This window comes from Cupressus sempervirens, chromosome 11 (genome assembly GCF_028749045.1).
Source record: "Cupressus sempervirens isolate cs-2001-9-10 chromosome 11, ASM2874904v1, whole genome shotgun sequence".
NCBI classification, from domain to species: Eukaryota; Viridiplantae; Streptophyta; class Pinopsida; order Cupressales; family Cupressaceae; genus Cupressus; species Cupressus sempervirens.
The window spans coordinates 77,385,988-77,400,591 of NC_143128.1; the positions used below are offsets into that span (position 1 = coordinate 77,385,988).

Genomic DNA, 14,604 nt, shown 5'->3' on the forward strand with positions numbered 1-14,604 from the left:
TAAAAACAATATGACAACCTTTTAAATGTTTCTTTTTGCATTTTTTTATGTGTTGAAAAAGGGAAGTGCCGATTGCCCCCGATTGGGTTAAGGGACATGTCCCTCTCACTAAGTCCCCAAATAGGGACACAGGGATGTCCCCCTCCCAGTGGTGAGTTAATGGCGTTGTTGGGGATGCGGGAACACTGTCCCTCGTCCTGGGTGTGGCACCCAAAAACTGTAGTGACCTATCCCCATGTTACTATGGTCTCCATAGAGGAGACCCTAAATCAATTTTGAAATTATCCACTCCTTGCCCTGCCATTTAACTCTGACCTTGTCCTACCATTGAACTTTGACTATTGGTGGTAGCCATTCTTGCACCATACAATGTAGTTTCTTTTTATAATAAAAAATTAAATAAATTTAAATCAATAAAACAACTATGAATACAAAGCATACAAGTAAAAAACAATGATACAAAATCAAATAGATACCTAAACTTGTTTCTCAATTTCTTAATTTTTTTTTTTTTTGAAAAAAACTCGAAAAATTTCTTGACAAACTTGAAAAAATTCATCAAAATCTCTAAAAACTTAATTGAAACACTCAAGAATGAGATAAAATGCTTATCTCTTAGTGTTTTAACTAACTTGTGGAAGCTAACTCTTGCCCTGCGATTGTTCCTCTTAAAAAAAATCAAGCCTTCAAAATGCCAAAATGAACCAAATGAGAAGAGCAAACCCATTGGCAAACAAAATGATGGTTAAATGGCCTCTATTAGGGCCGTTTTAGGCTTTGCCAAAAACAAATATGATAATATAAGCCTAAATTACACATGTTTTAATTGAAATATAAGTCAAAAGAGGCATTTTTTTGTTTGTTGTACCTTTAGATGTCCGAGGAGGTGTCGGATGTGTCAGGATGCCCTGCGGATGTTGTCCAAACACCATCCGCTGGCATACGGATGATTCCAGAAGCCTGACACATTTGGATGGCATCCGCAGGGCATTTGACGCCTCTGCGTGCTCGTTCGCCTCCGCTTCCGCCTCCCTACTCTCCTGCTACAAATTAGTATCCCAGGTTTTTAGCTCTCTTGCCTATGCTTGGATCCCACACCAAGTTGTTGGATGCAATAGTCTTCACATAGCTTACGACTTGATCAATAGTGAGAGATCTCATTTCCTGTACAACAATGATGTATTTTATGAACAACGAGGACCATTCATGCCTACTCCTATTCCTAATCCAACAGATCAGCCTATTCATGATTTCGGAGTTTGGCTTCCATTAGGTCCACCTGATGGGAGGGCTCCAACAGCTCCTCCAACTCCAGTTATACCAATATAGACACCTCTGGCTTCTCTTGGAGGATCACCCAAATTTGTAGATGCTTCACCTGAGTTTGATCCAGATTCTTCTGATGAAGAAGCTTATCATAGAGTATCTCATGATGCTAATGTTGGTCCTCCTCTCGGGCATATGTGGTGGGCTAAGACACTTGCTGATCTTTAAGATGATGAGCTCATCGATGGGAGAATCGCTTGGAAAAAAAGAAAACCTACAGATAGAGTTAGTTAATTTCGTTCTTATGGCCAACATTCATAGTGTCTTTGAAGCTCAGACATACTCCGAGGCTAAAGGAACTCCAAGTTGGGAACATGGTTGAAAACTCAAACTCGCCAATGACTCACAAGCCAAAAAATATTCTTCCTTTCATTGTCAATTATTCTAGTAGCTTCTTTGTAGTTTTAAACATAGTTGAAAACTCAGACTCGTGAAAACTCAGACTCGCCAATGACTCACAAGCCAAAATTTTTAGAGAATTGTGGGACTTTCTTAAACTTGAGCAAAAACTCGACAACTTTATCGAACATATGAAAACAAAATTTCTGACATATTTTTCAAAACCATGTAGTTGTCGTTGGTAGAAATTGTGTATCGGCCGACGGGTTCCTTCGGGAAAGTTCTTGTTATGTAGCCGACGGTGAATAGTTTGTAGCGGACATGATGTATCTGGCCGACGGATACCTTCGGGAAGGTTCGTCGGAAAGTATTTATAACCCCTTCGGGAAGCATTGTATTCCTTTGATCATTATCATATCATATGAGAAAAAGCATAATGTACTGTTGGCATATGCGAATAATAATAAGAGTTCTGCTATTTGCTGTTCAGTGTTCGTATCGATTTTCTGTGTACGTTGCTTAATTAATCCATACGGTAAACATTTGGCGCCGTTGCCCGATGGATTTGGCAGGCAGGCAGGCGGAGATGAATTAAATGCCGAATCAGGTGAACAAAGACAAGAGTAAGTTAAAGCAAAAAGATGACATACGCGTTGCGTAGGAAAATTTAATTTTGGCTCAGCAGATAGAGCGTCGAAGGAGGTTTCAGAAGATTTCCGACGGAAGCAAGAGTGCGGAAGGATTGTTGAAGGAGACTCGACAACGGCTTGATTTGGTGGAAGAAGCGAGGGAGGAGTTTCTGAACCTGCATACACCACGGGAAGAGAATCCTGACGGAAGCAGATCGACTCGCACGGCTCGGAGTGCAGAAGGAGCACGAGCATGGAGTGACCTCTTCGTCCGAGATATACTTCCGGAACGGACAGCTACGGTTGACAAACCCTCTTCTTCACCAAACAGCGCGGAAGCAGAAAACTGCGCGGGTGTTGACAACAGCGCGGAAGCAGAAAACAGCGCGGGCGTTGAAAACAGTGCGGAAGCAGAAAACAACGTGGGTGTTGAAAACAGCGCGGGTGTCCAGAACAGCGCGGGTGTTCAAAACAGCGCGGGTGCTCAAAACAGCGCGGGAGTGCAAAACAACGCAGGTACACATCAAAACCCTCGACATACAGTAATAATGGCAGGTCCGAAGGAAAAATTGCCTAAATTTGATGGTGATGAAGCAGCTGATCCCATTCGACATTGTAAAACATGAGAAACGATCTGGAGGGCGAATGGCATAACAGATACAAACGAATGGATCCGACAATTTCCCGCAACCCTACGGGGTGTTGCCATTGATTGGTTTACTGATGCCGATCCACAGAAATTGAATAGTTGGGATAACATTAAGGAGTTCATCGCAGAATTTCAACTTTTGCGTGATGACAACGAAATTGTCGCAGAGATATTCAATACCAAGCAAAAGAAGAATGAAACTGTACGGGTCTTTGCCAGGAGGTTGAAGGACTTAATCAGTAAGATGGAGAATAAGCCCGCTGACGGGTTACAGAAAAGATGGTTCATTGAAGGCCTTCACCCGAAGCTGCGGAAGAAGATGAAGATCGTGCCGCCATCCACATACAATGAAGCTTACAACCGAGCAGTGAACCTCGAAAGTGACCAGAAGACAAAGAAGAAGAAGAAGACCAGCTCGTCCGATTCAGATGACGATGCATCCTCCGGAAATGATAGCAGCGATGACGAAGGAAGCAACAAGAAGGTTCGTGCCCTTCAGAAAGACATGATTCGAATGATGAAGGAATTCAAGAACATGAACAAGGAACCTAAGGGCAATGACCTATGGTGCACAGAATGTAAGAAAGAAGGCCATACGAAGGGATCCTGCCCGAAAGAGCAATTTTGCGAGATCTGCTAGATTATGGGACACTCAGTAAAGGAATGCCCTTTCAATTTGAAAACAAGAACACCGCAACAAGTGTTCCTGACACAGGAGGCCTCCCCGTTCGGAGGGAACGGGAACACCAGTACGGAAGGTGCCACATCGGGTGGATACAGAAACAACTGGCACGGTCAAAATAACAACAATACCAGCAACAACAATAATGGCGGAAGGAGTCGAATTCAGTATGATGCAAATGGTCGGCCGATAGTTCAATGCCGCGCATGCAATCTGTGGGGTCATTTCGCCCGAGAGTGTACAACAACGAACACACCGAAGTTGTTATGCAGATGGTGTGGACCTGGTGATCATGAAGATGCTAGGTGTCCGAAGTCGGGAGTAAACTTGATCACCGTCGAGACGAACGAAGAAGAGGTTTTGGCCATCACACGGAAGCAAGCAAAAGTGTACCCCGACCCGGCGGAAGAAAAGAAGAGACTGGAAGAAGCACGGTTAGAGATCCAGAAAGCAACATAGGCAGAAACGGCACACCTGAAGGACACACCGAGTACTTCCGTACGGAACTGCGCAGAACAGAACATTGTCCGGCACATTTTGCAAGCCGAGATACCTGTCAGGATAAGTGATCTGTTGCTCACTATGCCTCAGCTCCGATCGGCACTCACAAACATTGTTCCCGCTGCTCAACTACCAGGAGAACATGGAACAAAGCAAGAAAGTGGAGCAAGTACAGGGCACAAAAAGGAGAAGGAAAGTGGCGCAAGTGCAGAAGATCCGATGTTGTTAGCCCTCTCATTCGGACGCCATCCAACAGTCGTCGAAATGGGAATTCTCGGGACTGTATTGACGGAAACAATTGTGGACGGAGGGTCCGGTGTCAATGTGTTGCCTGAAGACACTTGGAAAAAGTTGGGACAGCCGACATTATGGCCGCCTACATTCCAGCTGCTAACGGCCGATCAACATGGAATCAAGCCATTGGGAGTCCTGACAGCACAACCAGTGACGATTGGAACACAACCGTTCCTGTTGGACTTTGGCGTAATCCCACTGAAGCGGAGGGGATATGATGCCATTCTGGGCCGGGGGTGGCTGATACAAGCCAAGGCAAAGCACGATTGGAAGAAAAATACTTTATCACTCGAAAGCAAAGGCCGGAAGTATGTCATTGATCTACACACTCAGATGGTTGGAGAAGAAGCTCTATCGTCGGATTCCGAAGGAGAAGATGATGAGAGGAGGCAGAGTATAGAACCCGATCAGGAGGGAGTCCTACGATTGGAAGGAGATGATGATCTGGATTCAGTAAATGGTCTTTACCACTGGCAGATAGAGGATTATGAGCTCTTTCCAAGTTGTAATATGCTAAGGATCGACGAAGGTAAGAAAGGAGGAAATGAATGTCCGAAGGAACACAGAGAAGCCGACGAAGGAAATGAATGTCTGAAGGAACATGGAGAAGCCGAAGGAAGAAATGAATGTCTGAAGGAACATGGAGAAGCCGAAGGAAGAAATGAATGTTCGAAGCAACATAGAGAAGCCGAAGAAGAAAACGCGGATATGACTGAAGCTGAAGGACAGAACATACAGTACGAACCGAAAAGAAGGAAAGATTCTACTGTACGATTGCGTAGGAAGAAAGTATTATGTCGAACCACAAATATAACAGAAAGGTACTGGCAGCAAGGAAGGCACACGATACGGTCTGCACAGGAAACAAAGCGAAAGGGTCTAATAAAAGTTGCAGCAGTACGGAGTGAAAGTGTTATTGACGGACAGAAGGGGCAGTTGACGGAGTCCATGGTACGGGGCTTCGGGAACAAACTGGGCGATATGGAGATGACACAGAACAAGCGTAGCAGGTTTCCACTCGGACAGTGGGTGTTGTACGACGATCGGAATGAGATCAAACCAGGCAAGTTCAAAATTAAATGGGTCGGGCCGTACCAGATGAGGGAAGTAAGCAATAACAGAGCAATAAAACAGTGGATGCTAGACCGAAAGGAAGTATTCGATGTAGTGAAGAGGTTGAAGTTGAATGTCTGCAATGAAAGAAGAAGTAACGCACCCCCGTGGACGAATAACTGAGAGAAGACTGTAAGTACTGTATATATGTAAATATTGTACATAATTGTTCCAGGAGTGAGATTTAAAAAAAAAAAAAAAAGAAAAAAAAAGAAAAGAGAGAAGTGAAGTAAAGCACCGTACGGATTTTGAAATGCCGTACGGTTTTTCAGAAGTGAAGTACGGATTTTGAAACTAAAGTGCAGATTTTGAAGAGTATCGTACGGTTTTCCAGAACTAAAGTACGGAATTTGAAGAGCACCGTATAGTTTCCATCAGCAACGTACGGATTTCATGTTACCATACGGATTTCCATCAGCAAGGTACGCATTGTGTTTCCGTATGGTTTTCCATAGCAAGGTACGGATTTTATGTTGCCGTACGGTTTTCCATTGGCGAGACAATCCAAATTGCAGTAGGGTTTTTTAAGAATGTACGGATTTCATGTTGTAGTACGGTTTTTAAAGCCACCGTACGGATTTCATTACCACCGTACGGATTTTATTGCAATTGTACGGATTTCATTGTTATCATACAGATTTCATAGTAAGGGGCATTGTACGGTTTCCACAAGCACCGTACGGATTTCACAGAAAAAAAAGATTGTCGTACGGTTCTCAATGTTTAAGAATGGTGTACGGCTTTTCAAATAAATTAATTGTACGGGCTCTCAAGAGGCTGCTGTACGGATTTTTGGAGGAAGATACCGTACGGCTTGTTATAAGCTTGTGTTTTGTACGGATTTTAAAGCACATATATTAAGCGTACGGATTTTAGAGCCATTTTTTGTACGGATTTTTAAAGAAAAGCAGCATACAGAAATTGCAGCTAGGAATGCAAGGTGATTGTACGGATTTTCCAAGCATATCATGTGTAGGGATTTGGATTGCAAGATTACAAATTTTGAAGAGTGGGGTTTTTGCGTACGGATTTCATCACAGAAGGGTGACAGGAGGTTTTGTGAAAAAAAAAAAAAAAACAGTTTTGTGTGGGTTTCACAGTGCTAAATTGGTGTTGGCGGCAAGGGGCGCTGCCCCTCGACCTCGCCGGGGGCGTTGCCCCTTGGACCCCCAGTCGTTGCGGATATTAGTCATGGGAGTCTGACTAGTGAGAAGATTTGGAGCTGCGGCAGGCATGGAGTGTCTGTGTATTAGAGGCACTGAGAGTAGGTGTTGGCCATGAGGCTTTCTTGGTGGATGTGTAGAGAGCTCGGGAGGAGCTGATCATCCAGTTGGAGGCAGTGCAGCGACACTTGGTTCAGTGTACTCGGCATTGGAAGGCAGAAAGCAGCACAGGTGGCTATCAGGGTCAGATGTCAGATTGGCTAAGGTGACAGTGTTGGGTCAGTCATTATATTTTGGTTGTTGATTTGTCTCAGAGATTTTGTAATAGTCGTCGGGAGACGACTTTTCTTTTTTGGAGGGAATGATGTTGTCAGTAGAAATTGTGTATCGGTCGACGGGTCCCTTCGGAAAGGAAATTGTGTATCGGCCGACGGGTTCCTTCGGGAAAGTTCTTGTTATGTAGCCGACGGTGAATAGTTTGTAGCGGACATGATGTATCTGGCCGACGGATACCTTCGGGAAGGTTCGTCGGAAAGTATTTATAACCCCTTCGGGAAGCATTGTATTCATCTGATCATTATCATATCATATGAGAAAAAGCATAATGTACTGTTGGCATATGCGAATAATAATAAGAGTTCTGCTATTTGCTGTTCAGTGTTCGTATCGATTTTCTGTGTACGTTGCTTAATTAATCCATACGGTAAACAGTAGTTATGTAAAACTAATTTCCTTTAACTTATTTTTTAGATTATATGAAGTCAATTCCGTTAATTTTTTTTTATAATTATAATGGAATAAATGTATATCAGTAGAATACTATTTGAATTTAAAAAATCATAATAATATATGTTTTTATGATATTTAAGAAAAACAAATAAATAATTATTGAAGTTTAATATTTAAACTTAGTTCTTAATTGTTTTTTATTAAGTTATCGATTCTAGTTCTGATGTTGATGCGGGTGCAGGGTTTTGATGCATGGATTTTTCTTGGGGGGATTTTGGATGCATTTGGGTGTGTCCATATAGAAGTACATATATTTTTAAAAATATATATATTAATACACATGCACGCACACATGTAAAGTTGTCAACTATAATTTATGTATGTAAAGAAATACAAGAAATATTGAATATACAAAAATAAACCATTCATTGAATCGTTATCATAATCAAATTGAAATAACTGTAATGTCTAATTAGTAAATTACTCAAGTTCAAGATTCGAATGCAATTCAAATTACAAAATCAAAACATAGTTAATGGTTCAATCACAATGTTGATCAATCAAGAGTCAAGGCTCAAGATTCACAAATCACATTCAGTCATTCAAAACCAGAAGGATTCTCAAAAAAATCCACATTCTCATCATCTCCTCCTTCTGCAACACTTGTAAGTTCATTTGAACCATGCATGGTTCCAATTGTGCTAGATGTACATGCTATGATGTTATCAACATCATCATCTGTCATCACAGTAAGAGCCTGAAGTGTTGCATCCAAGTTTGCAGATTCAGAGGCTACATCCCAAAGGTTGGTTGACCGTTCCTTGTATCCATCCTCCTTACATGACAAAAGACGCAAGTTGGTATGCATATAAACCAATTCCTCAGCTTTCTTTGAGCCCAACCAGTTGTGCTTCACTAAATGGATATAGGAGTATGTACTCCAATTCCGTTCAACATAAGAACTTGCAACTTGAATAGTGTTCATAAAAATTTAAAATTATACATACAAATGAAAAGCAAATTAGAGAATGTTAAACACTAAAGTGTAGAATACAATTTCGAAATAAATAAATAAATGAAAACTTACTTGTGAGAGGATCTTGACTGCAAGAGGTCGTAGATGCTTGAATGGTTGACCATACATGTACCACCATGTGATAGCGCCCATGTCATTTTGGTCCTTTATCGCATATGGAGTAAGTTTTGATCTTGAAGCAAATAAGCCAAATTCTTGCCTCACCTTCTTGTGCATTTCATCATTTGGGAAGTGTCTTGCAAATGCAGTGTAACACCCAGTAGCAACTTCTTCATCCACATATGGTGCAATTCTATCCTGCATAGCAAGTATTTCCTGGCTATAGTACCTTGGCGATAAGGCATATGCAAGGAGGTGCAATGGGGTAGTCATCCTCTCCCAACGATGATGAATGATATCCTCCACCCTTTTGCACAAGGTTTCACATTCTATGGGGTTAGTCTCATGTGCTTGTATGGAAAGCTTTACCTTTTCTACCATGGTGTCTATGCCATCATACACATCCCCTAAGCAAGGTGCATCTGTATCGACAAAGCGTAGCATAGTCATGATAGGCTTGGTGAAATCCAATACAAATTGCACACGCGCCCACCAGTGCTCATCCAAGATCATACCCTTGACCTTCAAGGCTCTCTCTAAATTTGAAGCCTTCCATATAGCTCATTGGTTACAAATAACCATTTGGCCCAATGCTGATTGCACCTTGAGGAGTCGTTTTAGAACAACAGTATGAGATGCCAATTTAGTCTCAGCAACCTATAAGCGAGTTGACAATATGACATCAAATATAAAGTGAAGTTATAAACAAGAAATTTGATATTGAACATGAATATAAAACTTATTCAAAATAAATAAACTAATGAAACTAAGTAATTACAATTTGAAATCTACCTTCAACAACTCGAACTTGGAGAATGATCTGAATATAGATTGTGACATGTGGTGGTTTGTCACAAACATTTGCATCTCCTCTCCCTCTTGGTATATTTGCTTCACCCAATCTATTTGGGTGCCAATTTGTTGCATGACCAAGTTGAGAGAGTGTACGGTGCATGGTGTCCAAAAAATATGGTCATGTCAAGACTCAACCAAAGCACCTGCACCCCTATGATTTGTGGCATTATCTGTGACCACTTGGACCACATTCTCGCTACCCACCATCTCTATTGCCTCAATGAGAATTCTAGAAATGAATTGTGAATCCTTAACTTGTCTGTCCTTCACAATCAATAGCCCTCAAAAACATTGCCCCTTTGGGGGACATTGCAATCACATTTATCAATGGTCGGTTTCTTGTGTCTTTCCATCCATTAGATACAATAGTTATGCCGAAAGTTTTCCAAGATGTCCTAATTGGTTGAAGAGCTTTGTCTATAGAAATCTTTTCTTTTTGCAAAAGAGTAGTACGCACCTTTTCTTACCCGGGGCTAATGTAATCAGCTGGTGCTCTAAGGATGGCTGCAACCATTTCTTTCTAATATGGCGATCTTACCAAATTGAAAGGAAGACCATTGGCATAAAGACAACGTGCAATTGCTTCATTAGCAATCTCTCTTGCCTCCATTTTTAATGCTTGATCCAATAGACCTCTTTTGCGGGTGATAACTTCTACTTCGTCATCCTTCTCTACCACTTCCAAGAATGGATGTTTGGAGGATGCAACATGATCGGTGGGCACATTCACTTTGCTCTTTGTAGATGAAGGTTTGTAAAAACTTGTTTTTGATTTGCTCACTAAACGATCAGCAGCCTCTTTTTCTTTTATGAATCAGGCTAATTGTGCATTGCTCAACCTTTTTCCATCTTTACTTCCCTTACACAATGCTATTCCTTTACCAGTAGGGTGCCCATAAAATGAGCTTTGACCTGAGAATATGAGCTGTTGAATGGTTTATTATGACATATATTGCATCTCCAAATGAATGACCCACCTCCAAAAACCTGTGATGAGCTTGTGGCATGTCTCCATAATGGAGATGCCACATCAATATTGAAGTTATCACTTCATTCTTGCCTTGCTGCTGAACTTTGACTATCAGTAGCGACCATTCTTGCACAATAGAAACTATGAATCTAATAAGAAAATAGAAAAAATTAACTTAGAAATGTTTAAAAAAAGTTAAAACTATGAACATGAAAGTTTGAAACATACAAGTGCAAATATACAGTACAAAAATACTTAAAAAAGATAGCTAAAGTTATTCCTTAATTTCTTTACAATTCTTTTTTTTTGAAAAATCTTGAAAAATTTCTTCTAAAACTTGAAAGATTCATGAAGATCTAAAAAAACCACTAAAATAACTCACAAAATGGATCGAATGCTCACCTTAGATGCTTAATCGTCCTTTGTGGAAGCTCAATAGACACCTTACGAATGATCCTCTTCAAAACTAATGACCTTGCTTTCAGAATGTCACAATGGAGACCAAATGAGAAGAGAGCCCAGCTGCAAACAAAATGGGAAGAATGGGCAATGAATGGCCTCTTTAGGGCCGTTTTAGGGTTGTGAGGCAAATAGGAGGAAAAAAAAACAATCAAAAAACATTTAAAACATATTGGTCGTACTTCTGGAATTTGATGCAAAAAACTTACAACACAATCAAATTCCAGAAGTACGACCAATTTTTACTAATGGATTGTGGAAAACAAATGACACTCATTTAAAACATATGTTCTTTTGAGTCACTTAAGTGATTGTTCGCTGAAAACAACCAGATGCTTTCTGGATGCTCTCCAGATGCTCTTCGGAGCACCCCGCGTGCATCCCAGGAGAAGACGGTGCTTCTTGACAGCACCCACCACACATCCTCCTGCATCCGCGCACCAGTCTGCATCTGCATCTGCATCCCCCTCTAGGCCATACGCATCGGTAACTTAGGATTTAAAAAAAATAAAATAAAATTCAATCTTATGTCTGGGCATGGATAATAGTGGAAGAGCACCCTTGTGCCTATGAGATATGTTTTTTGGTTTTTTTGGTCTTGGTTCAAGTAATTTGATGTAAATAAGGTCCTTCTGGACCTGTTAATGCTCATTTGGGAAAATTGTAAAAGTTGCTAATCTGTTGGCAAAATTGCACAACTTCTTTTTACATTGCCATGACAACTGTTCAAAATGTTACTAAAGAGTTGGTTTGGGTGAGTTGGAGATAGGTAACTGCTTGTATAGGCATAAATAGGGCTTTTGCTCACGGCTCAAAATGTTGGTATATGTTGGAATGAAATTTTGAATCCTTTTGGAGCAATTTTCTTTATGTTTTCCTGCAGCAGTCCTGTTCATTTGTGTGGTATGGATTGTATGTTGCATTAAATAACTTGAGACCTCCTGAAACCCGAATTGGATCAAATCTACTTTTATTTGGTCTTTGTTTTATTAAATCCCATTGAGTATTGAGAAAGTTATGGCCATTTTACCATAGGCAGTCCCACAAGACTGTTTTTCTGGATGTTGCAGGCCATTGCAGCATGCTGTACGGATTGTTTGTTTCATATCTTGATCTCAGTCCAATTGGGAATGAAAGATCTATGAATCAATTTCCTTTTTCTTTTTGTTTCATCCAAATTTATTAAGTTTTGAGGGAGTTATTGCATTTTTAATCCAGACTGGTTGAAACTCTGGGTCGGTAATCAGCGAGCAAGGAAAATGTACATCTTTGCATTCAACTGGTTAAAAAGTTTAGCAATTTGATGGACTGTTGTGTAACATAATGTATTTTGATTAACCAAATGAAAACACTTGTGATGTTGTGCCCTGGAATTGTGCACCAAATGAAACTGATCGCGACATTGTTGTGCCTTAGAGTTGTGCTTCTCATCGTGCCTTGGAATATTGCATGAAAACCTCATGAAAACATAAGGAATCAATTGCAGAAGCTGCACAAAAATCAAATTTGTAATGCCTGACGTCTTTATCTGGAGGCAGGGTTAAGCTCTCAGGATATTGCGAGTTTTTATCTAATAATGCTGTGCGCTTTCATAGAAACTTGCAGCTGAGTTTAATGGTAGGTGACAACTCTAGGGTTTGACCCTCGAGTACTTGCAAGATAGACTAATTTTTGATGGATATTACAACTACGAGTTCTAAACACCTCACATCATACATCATCCAAGAACCTCAATATATCGAGTTGCATAGAAGCCTTATGAGTCGACACCCAAGTCTGCTTTTTGAATTCCTAGGCACTCTACTTGGGAAAGACACCTTTTTGTCTTTATTAGTCTTTTATCAGCCCCTTCCCAAGAGTCCATACGTGAGGAAACCAGAAACAAGGAGTAATCAAATTACAATTACCTCTTAACCTCTCATTGTGAATGCATCTACTACATATGTGTGGGACATTAATACAATGATATAGAATTTAAAAGGATGATGGCACATTTTCCCAGCATTACAGCGAATTCATAAGTAGGATAGGCTCGAGGCAGTGTGACAAGTTCAACTATAAAGGTTTGATTCTGAAGGTTTTTAACTTACTACTTTAATAACAAGGCCTAAAATATTGTGCAACATTTAACTGATGTTGCAGATCATTCAAAGAGGTGAAGTGAATATCTAGAAGAATGCAATATCATTTATCTACCTTATTTTTTAAATATCTGCTCCACCTCTAGTGAAAATAAGTTTTGAGTTTAATTTATTTGAGATCTAAATCTGTATTTATATTTTTGTGTGAAGGAACTAAGCAATTGTAGCGAACTAGGTTAGTGTTGCATAAACTCATTTATGTAACTTATTTTCCAGAAATTCTGTTCCACCACTACCTAGAAATTAGAATAATAATTTTGAGCATGGTTAATTTAAAATCTCAATCTGTGTTCATTTTGTTTTGTCAAGGAAGTAGACAATTGTACAATGTGTAATTTAAGGAATGTATACTAAGTATACCAAGGAATTATTTGTTTAAAACATTTAAAAATATGGTCATCTTTGGTACAGAACATGAAATCAAGCATTGCACTGTAGAGACAAATAGTTGTGCCCCTCTAGTGCTACTTAAATTAATGTTTTGGATTTTGGCTGGGTGAAGATTGGTTGATGTAGAATGCCATGAATAGAAATGATAAATGCTCATCTCTTCCTAGGTCTTGCAGTTTGCTATAGCATTGAGCAGCTAGCTGTAATGGTGACGTTTGAAGAGTATTAAGCAAGGGATTAATCTACTTTGGCTTTATAGAGCGATAATTTGTTTGTGCAGGTACATTGACATTATATATCAAAGCCAAAATCGCGCAGAGTGATTACTATACGATGTGCATTGTAGACATGGGTTCTCAGCTGAGGGGAAAATGGCTACAATAAACATGATGCATTATGACTCAGAAAAAAGAGAGTTCGATGTCACGTTGAGGAGTTAGGAAAGCCTTTTTGTTGTTTGCTGGATAAATATTTCTGTGATTCCTTTATCAAAGCCAACACTTTAGTATGATCTCTCACGAGATATTATCTGACCAGTTATTTTCAATGACATGTTGTTAGGAGTTTTGTAGAAGACCTGGCAGTTTCAAGAGTTTATGAAAGCAAACATTCCTGTTGGGATTAAATCAGAAGTGTAATGCAGGGAATGATGGAGATGTGGTTGCTGTACAAGAGGAATATTAATTAACAACTGTAAATAGAATGCAACCAGCTTTTTGCTGATTAGAAATGAAGATTAAGAATGGTGACCAAGAAAGACAAGTATGCAGATCAAACCCAGATGGAAGGTGATACCTGTGAAGCCGTAGAAGGGTGAGATGAATAAAATGTGAATAAAAAGGTGGTGGTAAAAAAAAACATGTATGTAATTGAAAAATAGCTAGGAATTGGAAGTTGGAACATCCTAGGCAGCATGTAATTTTAGAAGACCACATAATGTGGTCAAAAGACTTGCATTGCAATATTTGCCCAAGATATAAAATATGAAATGATTTGCCTCATTGAATTGGAATTTTTCCTCTAATTAATGATTGTGTTTTCAGATTGCAGATTTTTATATTAATTAAATCATATCACAATATATATTCCATTCAACACTAAGCAATTCCTTCATTTGATGATTTGTGTTTTACTGAACATTGGATTCAACAAGGCTGTGGATATAAAATTGTACTTTGTGGCTTAAAACTTACAAACCTCACTATATTCAATGCATGGGCTTTGGGCCT

At 39.9% G+C, this 14,604-nt stretch overlaps 1 protein-coding gene across 5 annotated transcripts in view; it reads left to right on the forward strand.

Moving 5' to 3' along the window:
* LOC149528319 (uncharacterized) overlaps positions 1-14,376 on the forward strand; it is a 109,998-nt gene extending 95,622 nt beyond the window's left edge. For all 5 annotated transcript variants that reach the window (XR_016358457.1, XR_016358459.1, XR_016358458.1 and 2 more), the window contains one exon: positions 13,656-14,376. The gene's annotated coding sequence lies outside the window, so the exon portion shown is untranslated. The remainder of the gene's footprint in view (positions 1-13,655) is intronic.
* Positions 14,377-14,604: the final 228 nt, after the last annotated feature.